This window comes from Anguilla rostrata, chromosome 9 (genome assembly GCF_018555375.3).
Source record: "Anguilla rostrata isolate EN2019 chromosome 9, ASM1855537v3, whole genome shotgun sequence".
NCBI classification, from domain to species: domain Eukaryota; kingdom Metazoa; phylum Chordata; class Actinopteri; order Anguilliformes; family Anguillidae; genus Anguilla; species Anguilla rostrata.
In genome coordinates, this window is record NC_057941.1 from 10,920,129 (window position 1) to 10,935,156 (window position 15,028).

A 15,028-nucleotide genomic window follows, 5' to 3' on the forward strand; every position below is an offset into this window, starting at 1 on the left:
TAGGAGTGTTCAAGACCAGGCTGTACACACTGCCGGAGTCAGCCTTCACCGACTTTATTATTATTATTTTCTGCTTTTATTTTTAAGAAAAGAAAAATTAATATTTTTGCAATTTATTATTATTATTATTATTGTTATTGTTATTTCCATGGTTTGTAATATACCCCTATGTTCACCAATTTATCAAAATTACTAAAGAAATTAAAATATAGCAACAAACCAAAAGTTTAAAATCTACACTTTCATATGCAAAACTAAACAAGCAATTAATCGTATTTGGTGTAACAATCATATACTGATTGGCACAGACCTGGCTCAAATACGTATTTGTTTTGGATTCAAATACTTTTCTACACTTTACTGATCTTGTCTGGTGTATTGGAACCAATTAAATACTCTCAGAAAGTGCAAACCCTGCCTTCTGGTCATATTGGCAGGCTCAATTATACCAGGCAAGATCAACAGAGCACAGAAAAGTATTTGAATTCAAAACAAGTACGTATTTGACGCAGGTCTGGATTGGACTCAACCATCCCTAGTGTTCGCCTCATGGCCCAACTAGATCATTCAAAGTTTGAATGGTTGGTTTGTTGAAGGTCTTTGGTCATTCCAAATATTGAAATTGACGTACACCATCCCTGGGAATTCTGATTAATGTTACATTGAGGCTTTCATGTGTGCTTTGAGGCTGTGGGGTTACCTGGCGCAGCTTCTTATAATGTCATGCATTAGTTGAATCCCTTAGATACTTCTGCAATGGGAATTCCACTAGCCTCCCCTTCTATCTTTGGGCAATGCTACAGCCAATTAAATGCCTCCTTGATGTCAGAATTTCATAACAGACTGTGGGGAGGTTCCACTACAATAAAGCCCAGTGTTTTAATAGGATAAGCCACCAGCAGCCCCAGAGCTTTGTGTGCTTCCTAGTACATCATTCATGCTGTGTTAACTGTTATGGTAGACTACCATCTCTGCATCCATTAGCAAGTGAACTGAAAGAAAACAGCTAGGATGTATCATGATTCATAATATATGACTCAAAAATAGCTGTGATTCAATCAAAAATTATCCTTAACTTCCCATTAAACATAATAAAGTCATGTGTTTTCTTCAACAAACTTAGGGCTAAGTCTTATTTTTAAAATATTTTATTTAAACCCTAAACCAGGCTACTTAGATGTCCCCATACTTTGCAGGGGCAAATGTAAGGTTGTTCAGCATCAATTATAATACAAAGCCCTGCTTTGTGAAGCGTGAATTGTACATTTAAAACTGAGGCAATAAATTTGAAAGCATAGTATCAAACATGGTTATTGCTGACTGAGGCACTTTCTCCTGAAGGGACAAAGAGGTGACCTCACCTGGAAGAATGGAAGGGGGGGGGGGGGGGATTTAAGGAGCTGAGATCAAGAGATGAATGAAAGAAAGAGGAACTTGCTGGCTCTGAATTGTTTAAGGAAATAAAATAATTTCTTCCTAGAAGATTCCCAGAGGCTGCACAGTAGGGGAGAGTTTTCATTTTGGCCAAAATAGAAAATCCATTTTTCCAGCACAGTGACTGTGCCATCCATCGGATGAGATGTTAAACGGAGGTCCTGACTCTGTGGTCACGGGATCCCGAGGCACTTTTAGAAAGAGTAGGAATGTTAACCCCGGTGTCATGGCCGAATTCCCCCAGAAACTGTCCGTCTACATCCGGCCACCTAACCACCCCCTGCGTAATGTTCTATCACAATTTCTACGCACTTTGATTCCCCTGGTCATTACGACATAAAACACGTATTGTACAGTGAGAGGAACTGTGAAGCATTCTCAGTTTACCTGCCTGAATAAATAAAGGTAAAAAAAAATCTGATTTTATTAGTGAACACTTGTGTTTTTTGTGCTATTTACTGCCGTTTGGACCTTCAGAACTATTTTTCATTGAGCTGTTCCATTAATCTTTTTTTGATATCCGGAATTATAACTCCATACTATCTAAAAACCTGTCAATTAAAAAAAAAATCTATAAGCTCACCCCGTCCTCCAGATGTCACCTAATTCGGGAGACTGAAATTTGGGATGGATTTCATGCGAGCCTATGGTAGACCAGGGATCACTTCTGTGTACCTCTTTGTAATGAAAGGGATGGCTCAGACTCAGCTGTCGCAATTAATGTGATGAATGCCTGCTTTCTTTCAGGTCTGTTTGAAAGTCAATTACATAAATTACTTTTAGAAAACAGATGGCTCTTGCACCCGGAAACTAAATCAAGGTGAGAACTTGTTGCTGTATGGAAGCGACGATTCACATTCACACAAACACAAAAATGGTGCATAAAATTGTGTACTTAAGAGGTAAAGGGTGAGGCCTTTTTTTAATTAACATTTTGTACAAAGTCCAAAGTTTTAGAGAAACTGCCAGGAGACACCAGGGCTAAAAACATTATATCTAACAGCACTTTTCCTCTTTATATTGTACACAATCTCATTTTGCATATGTCTACTAGATAGTTATGTGACTTTGATGTGCAGAATATAATATGTGTAGAATTATACAAATATTATGCATATTGTGAATTTACATAAGACAAACATGTAAAATTGAGTTGCAACTAAATAAGTTGCAAAATGCATAATTTAACTAATTCAAAGTAATAATAGTCTATATGTGTAATGCATTATATATTTTGACAAGAATTAGGATTGTGGCAAAAATTAGGTCTTGTCTTCATCTGAAATGCTTGCCCCCCATCGTAAAATAAAATAGAACATTGAAAGGTTACAAAATGGTCACCCTTTATTGAGAGGGTCACTAAAATGGCACAAACCGATTGAAAGGTTGCAAGATGTATCTCAGTTCCATCAGAGACTGCCTCTGGTGAGTGATAGAGAGTGGCTGGAAGCCATTGTCAGGGGGAAATATATGGACTATTCTACTGCAGGTCTTGGCTTCCCCCAAATAAGCAGGATGAATTGTGATATGATCTATCACTGGGGCACTCAATGGCCACAGTTTATCACTGCAGAAGTTTTGCCGGGGATATTTATGGTGGACCACCCTTTTATTGCCGAAACTCATCAATAATTTAACCTTGAAGAAGCCTCTGAACAACAGCCTCCAGCTGTGCCCTGGCAGCCTGCCCACAACACGCCTTTACAGCTCTGGCTGGGTGTAAATATTTTCTTAAATTAATGTGATTTTCTAATTTACGGACTGCAATAATAAATATTGGCCCGGAAAAAACACCCATGGCCCCCTTGGGCAGTGGGGGAGGACCGACAAGAGCCTGAAGATGACATCAGCACCGTGTTGGCATTCTCTAATGTGCCCTATTTCTCATCCGACGCTGTAGTTACAGGTCCATAATGCTCAAGTGGATGAACAGGGATAATTTGCCTGCCAGTTCTAGCCTCATTGTCTCTGAGAGCTGAGCGTCCCCAGATCGCGAGAGGGCTTTGTCCCTGTGGCCGATACAGGGCGAGCCTCATTGCCCAGCGGTCTCTGCGTGGTCATCCGCTCTCTTCCAGTGACCCAGCTATGCTTTTCCGTTGTTCTCCTTTCCTCTGCATTGCTATTTTTGGAGCTGAGCTGTTTTCTAGAGTCCGCACTCCAGAATTACTGCACATAGAGCTGGGCTGGCAGGTGAGGCGGGTGAAACTTCTCGAATGACATTTACTGTTTTTTTCTGGGAAAGTAAAATGCATTAAAACAGCAGACAGCTCTGTAAAGCGCACTGAGAGCAGTCCTGTCATTAAAACAGTGACATCTGGTGGTAAATCAGCAAACATCTTGCAAAATGTAAAATCAGAGTGTGGCCCGCAACAGTCACATCTCAAAACTGACCAATTTATATACCAACTATAAAAATGGCCAATTAAACTGAATTCCATCTCTCTCCCTATCAAATGTTCAATCACTCCTCCAAAAGAAATTAGGAACAAAAAGCCATCTAAATGGTGCGTGGTCTTCCTTTAAAGTAAAATTTCTTTAAAGACACACTAAATAAAAGCTCATCACCTATTAATGCCAGTTTTTAAAAAAAGGATAGTCCTGGCCCTGGATGCTGATTGGTCGATACAGCGTTCCAGCTGTGCTATAATTAAGCATTAAGCCATGAGAGGCCGCGCTATGTTGTGAATATAGTCACGGCTAAAGGGCATTTTACAACCCCTTTAACTATAACAATATTCACAATATAGTATGGTCTGAAGTGCCTTATTGCTTTTATAAAACCTTGGTATTATCATTAAAGTTACAGCCAAATAAAAAAGACAGAAATGTTCAATATATGCGATCATTTATTAATAAAAAATACAATAACATTTTCCCACTAAGCAATAAAGTTCTATAACAACATTACTAGTGTTGCCAAGCAACACAACAACACAAGGAAAACATTAAGACAAGTTAGCTAGCCTGCAGCCGTGCGTTCCAGTGGGACAGTGATTAGAGTAGCTATCTAGCTAACTTTGTAAAAGTTAGATGCGCGGACTGCTGTCTACATAGTTAACGTAAGTTTATTGGAAACATTTTAACATGAGTTTGATCACTCCCTGGATATGGAGCCTAACGTAATCTTTAGAGTGGCTACTGAAAGCAGAGGGAAGATAGCCCAGGTAGCCTAATATTAACTGACGTCATCTAGCTGAAATGCATGCTTACTCATTTTAGCAATCTAACATCACTTCTCCTTAATTTTACAGTCGTAATGTTACGTTACACACTCACATACCTGGTTATGCAAACTTGACAAGTTACTTCATCTACACCTTTCTAACTTGTAAATAATTTTATTTAAATTTCTGCTATAATATGAAAAAAAAAATAGAAACAGAGAGATTGGGCTATTGACAGTAGGTAAAGTTATTAGCCCTTACAACGTTAGAGTAGGCTACATTTGATTTAAAAAATACACTGCAACAAAACAGGACAATTATATGGATAGTTTTAACATTACTTTAATAAGAAAACAGAGTTATTGCAGCTGTTCTTGGATGATATCAAATCACAACTCACAGCTATAGGGGTTGCAGGCACTCCGCTTTGTGTCTTGCATAACAATGCCCTTTACTCATGTACTCACAACATAGCACGGCCTCTCATTCCTTATTACTTAATGAAACACTTATAATCGTCTTTAGAATTTATTTTGTGTGGAACGTGACACTGAATTGGAGCTCCATACATTTTGTTTCACTCCTATGAGAAATTATTTATGGATCCGATGATGATAAAGAATGACTGCATTATTAACACGTTTTGTTTTAGATGTTAATGACTTGGAACAGTCTTTGCTGAAATAAAGAAGATTATGGGTACTAATTACCCCAATTAGGACTGCAGTGTAACTATTGTAATTACACTGTGAGAAACCACACTACTTCTACAAAAGAGATGTTCAGCATTTGTATGAAGTGCAATCTGAGAACAGTGTGAATGTATGTTTTTCCACTGTTAATAATATGTTTACTGCATTGTTAATTTGGACCCTATCCATATAGGCAGATTCACTCTAATTTACTTTTTTTATGTACAGTATTCTGTTGCATCTGATAAAAATCTGCTGATACATGCAGAAACTGTGTCATAAAAGCCATGGATGCGAGCTGGTTAATTATTTCCTTTGGAATGCCCTATCAAGATAATTTGCAGCAGGTACAATTCAGGAAGAAAATGCAGCTGTGATGCCATTAATTTGATTCATAACAGTCACGTAGCCCACTGTTTGCATGAGCCCTATCATTACAAAAAGCTTGGTGGTAGGTTCTAAAAGGGAAATAAATATCAAAGCGACAACGCACCTGTAAAGACGCAGCAGTATTACTGTTTTGAGAACGGTGCGGAACGTGGCTCGGTGCATCACCTGTAACGCTAAAGACATACAGCTGCAGGAACACAGAGACAGCCGGATAATTACGAGCCAAATAATTTATCATATTACCAGCACTGAAGAGTGGGTAGGCATGCTAAGCATTCTCATAATTGTTGCAGTGCTATGAAAAGAAAACACATGCAGGCAACTGGCCAAAAATGTTTGCACCCGATACAACTTTTCTACAGGGTACAAAATGAAAACAGATGTGTAAACAAATAAGTCGTAGGCACAAGGAATTTGGGATGTTGAGTTAGGGAAAATTAGCAGAGGTTAGGCTACATGTATAATCGTACTTTTTACATCAGATATTTTGCATTCCCTGTAATCTTATTATGGGCCTTTTCCCCCCTACTTTGCCAGGAGTCTCAAAACCAGATCCTCCTCACTGATCAAATAAAAGCATATTTCCTTTAGTACTGGTTTCCCATGTTAGGACAGGTGTTTAATGTCTATGACATTAAATATTCAGAAAGAGCCGTGTCCTCCTTTAAATATCTTGCGCATTGATCACCGGTTATTCACATGGGTCTCTTCTCAGAACCGGTAACATCCACTGTGGTTTTCATATGGTGGACGCCGTAAAGGTTAAACACCCTGCATGAAGCTGAACTATCCGAATCAGTGCATATCACAAGAAACGCAGAACACATTCCATCCCCCCCACCCCCCACCCATGAAACCCTTCTTCATATTCTCACTTTGCTTTGAGTCAACCTTCAGAATGCGCTTTCTGTTTCTTAGCAACAGGTCTCAAAATTGCACAAAGTTTCCGGCAAAGTCTGACTGAACACTTTGGGTGCTGACAAGCCCATTGTTTTTTATTGCTGAGAAATATTTAATGCAACATTACCCAGCAGCGACAGATAAAATTTCATTTTAAATGAGAGCAACAGGCATGACTTGAAGTAACACCAAGGAAAAGACGAAAAGAAAGTGCCTCATTAATGCACACAAATACAACACAAACAACATGTATTTTTAAATGCCTCCTCAAACAAAATGCCTGGAAGCGAAACAAAAATGCTAAGCAGAGACTGTGCACCATTGTTGTCCTCCCAAGTGGAATTTTACTGGTGCCTAATAAGATTTTGGGGGGAAAAAATTGTCTAGATACCAGTGCAGCATGAAACGCGTGACATAGAATCCATATTTAATGTTTATGATGTAAGCCTATTGCTTCATATTCAGCCACAGTATGTGTTATCAAAGTTGTGTTAGTTATGTATAGGTTATGTTGTTTGTGCTTGGGAAAAAAAAGTTTTATTTTCTCAACTTTTCTCCATGTAGCCAAAAACAAAGTCAACATTGTATAAATCAGAATGGTGTCATTGTACTGAAAATAACAAGTTCAATCAAAATTGTACATTTACATAGGCAGCCAATTTCAATATGTCAAAACAAATATTTGGAACTAATTAATTAAGCAATGCATATTGTATAATAAATATCAAACTATGGATTTCATGCTTTTGTCTATTTTTCTATGTGATATTATTCAGTGTTCATACTTTCAAGAAAACATTACTGATTTAACAGAAAACTGGTAAGTAATAACAATCTATCAACTTTGTAAGTCATCGCAGTTTTGCAAAATACCTGCTGTGGTATTACAAAATGTTGAGTCTTCAGTAGTAGTAAAAATCAGTAGATTAGCACTGTGAGATTAGTGGAGTTATTCCAGAATTTATTCTGTTTAAATAACATTGTCATTTACATGAAGGAAGACCCCAATGATGAATCTGTTTATTCTTGATACTATAGCAATATATTAAATTCTGAATTAATTGATGCATAACATTTGAGCAATCACTGGAAAAATCAGTTCCCCAATCACAGTGCTCTCGTACGATAGACAATATAAATTTTAATCTAACTGTATTGTGTTATTTTTCAGATTTTATATTCCTATACACTGAAAAAAATGTTTCAGTGGATAAACCTAAAATTTTACTTCAGTTTGTTAGACTACATTTTTTTAGGTGTTCTCAATTTCAAATTTTTAGGTTAATTCAATGTTGTTTTTCAACATGTGTAACTCAACATTTTTTCAGAGTCGCAATTGTATTGAATTGTTTCGGATAATATGCATTCCAATGATGCGTTATTGCTGTTGCAGCATTGCTAACTGGTAGGCTAATCCTTATGTGCACAGTAGATGGTGTGGTACTCACATTTAAATTCACAGAGCACCACCGGCTCTCCACAACCTTGACCTGCCATGTTCAAATCACTTAAGCTTGGAGAATTAGGGACTCAACAAACCTCTCACAGAAGAGCATTCTCAAGGTAAAATTATCAAGGCAAAAGCTATTTTTATAAAAAGCCATAGGAATAACATTACCTAGGGCAATTCACTGTGTGGGCCACCTTTGTTTAAACTTAGACTGGAACCATTAGATGTTCTTACATCTCTGTCACTTCTCATAACAGTCACGTATGTTTCACATGTATTATTTTGTTTGTATTTAAGAGGAAAATACTTTTTAGTACACTCAAAGTTGGATGCATGACATCTGAAATACACCTCTCCATGTTAATTTACCACATTCTTTGTGGGAAGATTTTCAAACATCACTAATATGGAGCCACTAAAAAGCATGAGAGTGTAAAGCCAACATCAAAGTAGTCCAATCGGTAAATGCAAACACCAAGTAATTCCAACCAATCAGAGCTAAGGTGTTCCCAGTATTAGCAGAAGCAGGTGTTTTATTCATTGAGGTATTCATAGGGAACAGATGCATTGTGGGCTGGAAACAATGGTGGCAGTCCACAGTGGCTCATTTGCCAGTTGACACAGGAGTCTTTTGGGTGCATGTAGGCGATGGGGCAGGGCAGCTGCTAAGCAATAGAAAAATATTGCGAAAGTAGCTGATATTTACAGCATCACCAGCAGGAGAATTACCTGAAGAAAACTCCCCAGTTGAACTGGTTTCTACATCCTGCTGTTGAAAGATTTTACTGATGTTTCATTCCACTGAATATAAATGATAGTAAATAGTATGACTGAATAAAAGGAATAGGTTATGATGTCAAGGTTCTTCTGTGAGAACACACACACACGCACACACACATACTGGCAGGTGTTGTATAGGCCCAGACTCTGACCAGTGGAATGCCCTGCACTGAGTTGATTCCCCCTAAATGGACATATTTTATTCACACCAGTACGGCGGCCCTGAGGTACCAAACAAAATAAAGTTAAAATGTGCTGACATTTGGAAAACCCTGTGCACCAAGGAACTAAATACAAATACAAAACCCATGGCATAAGCACAAATTAATGTTGCCCTTTTTGGTTTGTTTTTCATGTTGTCTTGCTAGTACGGTTGCCACTTCAACAGTTTTTGATGGAAGTACACCAGGCTACAAGAGGGTGAGATATGGTAAAGAACTGATGAGAATTTGAAAATACAGGATATATATTTTTAATTTCAGTTTGAATCCAACATCCATATTGTAGCCCCTCCCATCTGAACTCACTCAGAGAGCAACATGGCTGTCACTGTGAGAGGGAGCACTTTCTCCTGCTGTAAACAATTGCGCTCAATAATGTTAATGATCTCTCTGCTCCATCACATTTAAGCCAGTGTGACTATACTTTTCAGAAACCACTTTTTTTTGTTCCACAGAATATAACCCTGTGCACTGGCACTTCATCCTCCTTGTTTGGATTCAGTTCAGAACAACGTGCAGATTGGATTTATGGTTCATTTAACAAACATCATAACTGTGGCTCTGTCACAGAGTCGCTGCAATGATTGGGTCTTTAAGATTTGAGTGAGGCAGTGCTCTGAATTGTAAATTCTGGCGAGGGTAGCTTCTTGGCACCGCAGGTCACATTCTGTTGAGAACTAATTCATGGGCTCTGCTCAGGCTCTTCGCTGATGGTCACAGATGACTTGCTCAGTGCATGAGAACAGGATCCCGCACAGCACCGGTCCAGACGGGAAAATATATTTTCAAAAGCCTTATCTCCGGCTGGAAATGAACTCCGACCAAGTAGCACAGACTTCAAATCTGAAAATTTGCATACATTTAAGAGGCTTATTCGAAGTAAAACACACAATTGCTGTTCCCGGAAAAGGCTATTTTAAACAAATTTCAACATTCAGCTTTCGATTCATACTGCCAAGATAATGGTGATCAAACTGCTCTATTTTATGGAGCAGCAGAAGCAGGAAATGGCACAGTGGTTCATTGAATAATCACACATTTGTAAGTTGCCATTTTGTTTAGATGGCTGAATATCAAAATGCATTGGGTTTTTTTATTTTCTGGGTTTCATGCCGAAAGGTTGCTTTTTTATTCTGATAGCTCGGTTTGCGTACTTTCCTATATAGCAAATTTAGCCTTAGTTCATAGATGGTTGTGAATGCTTTTCATTGCCCTAGCCACACCCATTATAAGCATCAAGTACTTACCATATCAGAAATAATTTGTTTACTTTACTTTCTCAGGAACTTTCTTCCCATTTCATGAACACTATCTAGTCCTAATGGATTTTATACTACCCATACAAAATGAATATCATATTAGTCTACGTTCTATATGTGCAGATATATGCTATTCAAAATCTTAATGATACTCATTATAGATTAGTATATATATTGCATATTAGCAATTAAGGATGAAAAAATTGGCATTAAAATGAATTTACTTGGAAACATCATCCTCCCAATATGTACCCCAAATCTGACCATTATTTGGCCAATCAGAATGATTTAGTTCATCTGATACTATTTTTAGCCAGTAGGACACACAAAATGCTGCCATGTTTGTTGTCCTTGTGAAGTGAGCTACCAAGCTGATTAATAAGAAAATACTTATAATAGTGTTAACTTAACAATAATATTACAACAGACATGCATCTTGCATTTATAAAACAGGATTTTCAATTGCAAATTGGCATACCGTAATATCATATATAATATGCAGTCACGTAATCGTGAAGTGCTATAGCAGCTAGTCGGCTGTACCATTTGTACTCTAATCCACACTATACTGCGTTAATATTTCCAAATATGCTATCCGCATATTTAAACTTAGCTATTGGCTTTGTGAATAAACCTTTATAACCTGTTGCTATGATTACTCCAAGGAGAAACCAGCTGTCTGGCAATGGGACCTCACTCTGATACTAGAACAAACGGTACTGATTTTAGTCCTATAAAAAGCGATTAGCTTGTACCTTAAGAGCAATGTCATTTTAGCTGTAACACTTGTCAATAATGCAAGACACAGCTAATGACGGCGGCGGTACCTTGGCAGAGAGGGCAGCTCAGCTACCCTGGAGATGGCGGTAGAAGAAATGTTGCAGGGCGGTAGTGAGGGGCTTGGGGTCATGGGGAGTGTAACCAGCTGCACACTATTCTGTCTGAATCCCAGTATCTGTTTGTGGCCACAGACAGTGAGGGTGCATGGACCAATGTCACTAGACACAGCATCATCACAGATGCTGTCCTAGCTATCCGCCAATGACCACGGTGCCTCCCATTGGCACAGAGAGCAGAAGCAGAGGTAAAAATTAGGGAAGTGGCTGCAGCTGGCGTCATTCGCCCCCTCAGGAAGCCTGTGGGCCTCCCTGGCAGTGTTGGTAAGAACAAAAGATGGCTTCCTCCAGTTTTGTGTAGACTGCAGGCAGCAGAATGCCATAATTTAAAAAAGACTCCCCCGTGTGGACAATGCTTTAGATAGAATTGTGGGTTCTATGCGGTTTATTTCACTCGACCAACATAGTGGTCACTAGCAGGTCCCCCCCCACTACCGATGCACGCCCCAAGATGGCATCTGTCTAATAACGCTGCTCCGCGATGGTCCCTGCGTCCTAACAACAAGCATCCTTTAGACTGGTTGCTAAGTGATGGCGTGCGTCGTCTCTCAGGCGTATCTTTGGATCCGCATCTCTGCGACAGGACCACGACGTCATTATCGCCGTCTGTAGGGGAGACAGAAACAAATGCGGCAGCAACAAAACACAAAGCACAAAAAATACTGGGACGTAACTACTATATTCTAACAATATTTAATTTAAAACCCGAGTATGAAAAATCTTAGTCAGTATTCTACAATAATAATAATAATAATAATAAGAAGAAGAATAAGTAATTATTATTGCAAATATAATGGCAGCACATTGATCCGCAAAAGATTAATTTCTGGTGGTTTTATGCATATATCCAAATGTATCCAGGTGCATGTTCAGCCACTCCTCAAAGTCAGCAGTAATTCCCCTTGAAAGCTTTGTGGTTGTTCATGACCTCTAATCTTTTCTTCAAGCTTGAAATCTAAGTAATGAGACCAGACAGTTAAATGTACAATCCATCTTTTTTTTCCCCTGCATGACTTTCTCTTATTGCTAAACATTCTTTCTCTCCCCTGCCTGCCTATTTGGGCCATAATTCTGAGGAAATTGTGAGTTTTGAAGCAGTCTGGAAAAAATAACATGGTGAGATTGGATTTATGGCTCATTTAACCAACACAGTATGTGGATGTATTATTCTGGCCTTAGTGGTGAGAGTAATAATGGTTTATAATGAGAAGTCTGGGCAATGTCCTGCCCAAGGAAGAGGAATTACAGTGTGTCAGAGGTTAATTCAAACACCTCCACAGGTGCAGGGGGAAAAAAACTGGCCACTATTGTAGCTACTCTACTTGCGGTTTCCTTTTAGAATGGGCACATCTGGTTTGAAATTGTCTGCGGTGGGCTTGTTTCTCTCTCTTTTTATTCACTTGAAAGAGATGGGCCAGTGCTGGTTCTGTTAAAGCAGCAGTAGGCAACTTTTTGTCAACGGCCCCAATGTTGCGAAAAAATCTTTGCGATATCATTGTAATCAACACCCCCCCCCCCCCCCATCCCCTGCTTATGCAAACACGTCATCGTGAACGTGCATAAACATTTCTAGCTACAACAGAATCACAGCATTACAGACTGGAATAACGTAGCTACACTAAAAGTGTCAGCTCCAAGGGTCCAGGTAAAACAACGGAATCTTTTTTGTTGTTCCGGAGCTTACCAATAATACAACAAAACATTTTCCATTTACTCACCAAATTCGGTAGCTAACGAAGTTCACTGGTTTGGCTAGAGTTAGCTATCTGCCTGATGGTTCGCCATACCTAATGTCAGCAAAATGTTTTTATACGTGTAAATTGTTGATCCCAGACAAACAATTACGAAATGTCTACTCCCCAATTTGGTACTCTGCTTAAGATTTTAGGACTTGACTGCTGACAACTGCAAGGATGGTTCTAGACGGTGTCTGTTCTAGCTAACGTGATCTTTCTGATAGGTAATGTTAGCTTACCTCGCTAGCCTGGGTAAACTACCAAACTTAACCTAACCACACAGATAACATACTGTAGCAAACATTTCATACTTCCAAAAACGAATGAAGTAACATAATTAATAGCAGCATCCTTTGGTGTCTAAATTCATTTTAGGCAACTTAGCTAATTGGCTGGCAAGCAGAAAGTCCATGTAAATTAGTGCTGAAATTTAGACCTACCTGTCGAGCAGAAACAATGTGAGCTCCTCGTTCATATTCAACACCACCTGCTGCCGAAGCTCTCACCTCCTTCCAAATTGTGCTCCGATATTTATTAGTTTTAGAGCGAGCTCTATCATTTTATTTTCTTCTTTTTGGCATGACATAGCGCCAAAGCCGGTTTTTGTCCACTATTGGTAACAGTTTACATCTGTGATCATTGTATTACTTCCTTTTACTGATCTCAAATAGATTTTTAAGAAATAAATTCCCCCTCCTCCACCAGAAAACCTGATCCTTTCGTCCTACTTTATTCTTATTTCCAGTTCTTTCATATGATCTCATTAATAATCCTGTATCTTTCAGAAGATCTATTAATATTCTACATTTCCAAGAATCCTCTGCTAATTTTAATACTATTTCAAATGTAAACTACTGCTCCCCACTCTGTCATTCTCATCTCCATTTAATCTATTTCAGCACTATAATGTTCCACTGATTCTCGTATGAGACAGTTTTCACATAATCCTGTTGAGTGGTTCCTAGAAACTTTCAGCATATCGTTCAATCTACCCTGTCCTAAGTAAAGTCTTCTAATTCCCTCCCTCCTGTTCCTCAAAAATGAATTTACTTACTTTACTTATCTACTTTACTTGCTTTATCTTTTTTGAATCTGTGTCTCTATTTAACTTCTGTATCCCATTTCGAATCCCGACTCTGTTGCCCACTGTTCCACCTGTATAATTGCAATCTGTCATCTCCTTGTAATATGCTGCTAATTTTTCCCTCTTCCATATGACCCTGTCATCTGCAAACAGAGACCTACCTATATCTGCTTGTGAGAAGTGAGAGAAGACATCATTGATCACTATTGAAAGCAGGACTAATTATGCTTCCTTGAGGAGTGCCATTCTTAATTACATACTTGCAAGGGCAGAACCAACCCTAACTTGAATGGATCTGTCTTACCCAGTTGAATGTTCGACCTCCAAAACCCAACATATTAAGCTTGATCAACAACCCCTCCGTCCACATCATATCATGTGCTTTCTCAATTCCAAAGAAAACTGTCATAACAGATTGTTTATTAACCTGTGCTTTCCTTATCTTGTCCTCAAGGCAAAGAACAGGATCCATAGTTCCCCTCCCTTTCCTAAAGCTCTGATATAGTTATATCAATTCCACTTCTTTCCAATTCAGTTATTTTTCAAACCATCTAGCTATGTGTACTGTTAGTATATGAATGTGCAAGGTCAATCTCATTGTTGATTGGTTTGCGAAAGGAACCGGCCTATCTCCTCGACTGGTTAACATTGTCAACCACTTTGTTTTGTTAGCAAAAATTCTGTCTGAATCCATGGTTTTAGAACACAGAATTTGAGGGTATGAACATAAAGTACTGGATTTATCTCACAGCTGGTCTTTCTATGATTGCTACCCATTGAGCCTGACCCTTCCTGCTATCTTTCAAAAAAAAAAAATAATTACCTACTGCAGCTTTACATAATGAAAGGCCAGTAACCTTTATGAGCATAACCTTCATACTTCCTAACAGCCCAATTTGGTTTCTTATGTGCACACTGTACAAAGTACAGTAGATGGGGCCATACTAATCCAAATGCTTGTCTTGACTTGAATTTTAATTGTAATTATTTTAAACTTTAGATGGAAATAATAAACTTATTTT

The 15,028-nt window shown here is 38.6% G+C and overlaps 1 long non-coding RNA gene across 1 annotated transcript; it reads right to left on the reverse strand.

The window, feature by feature from the left end:
- Nucleotides 1–9,484: 9,484 nt before the first annotated feature.
- On the reverse strand, nucleotides 9,485–13,357 carry LOC135262919 (uncharacterized). The gene is made up of 2 exons (XR_010332344.1): nucleotides 12,905–13,357; nucleotides 9,485–11,792 (listed from the first exon to the last, which is right to left on the reverse strand). It is a non-coding gene; the product is annotated as an uncharacterized LOC135262919 (long non-coding RNA).
- Between the last annotated feature and the right edge of the window lie 1,671 nt (nucleotides 13,358–15,028).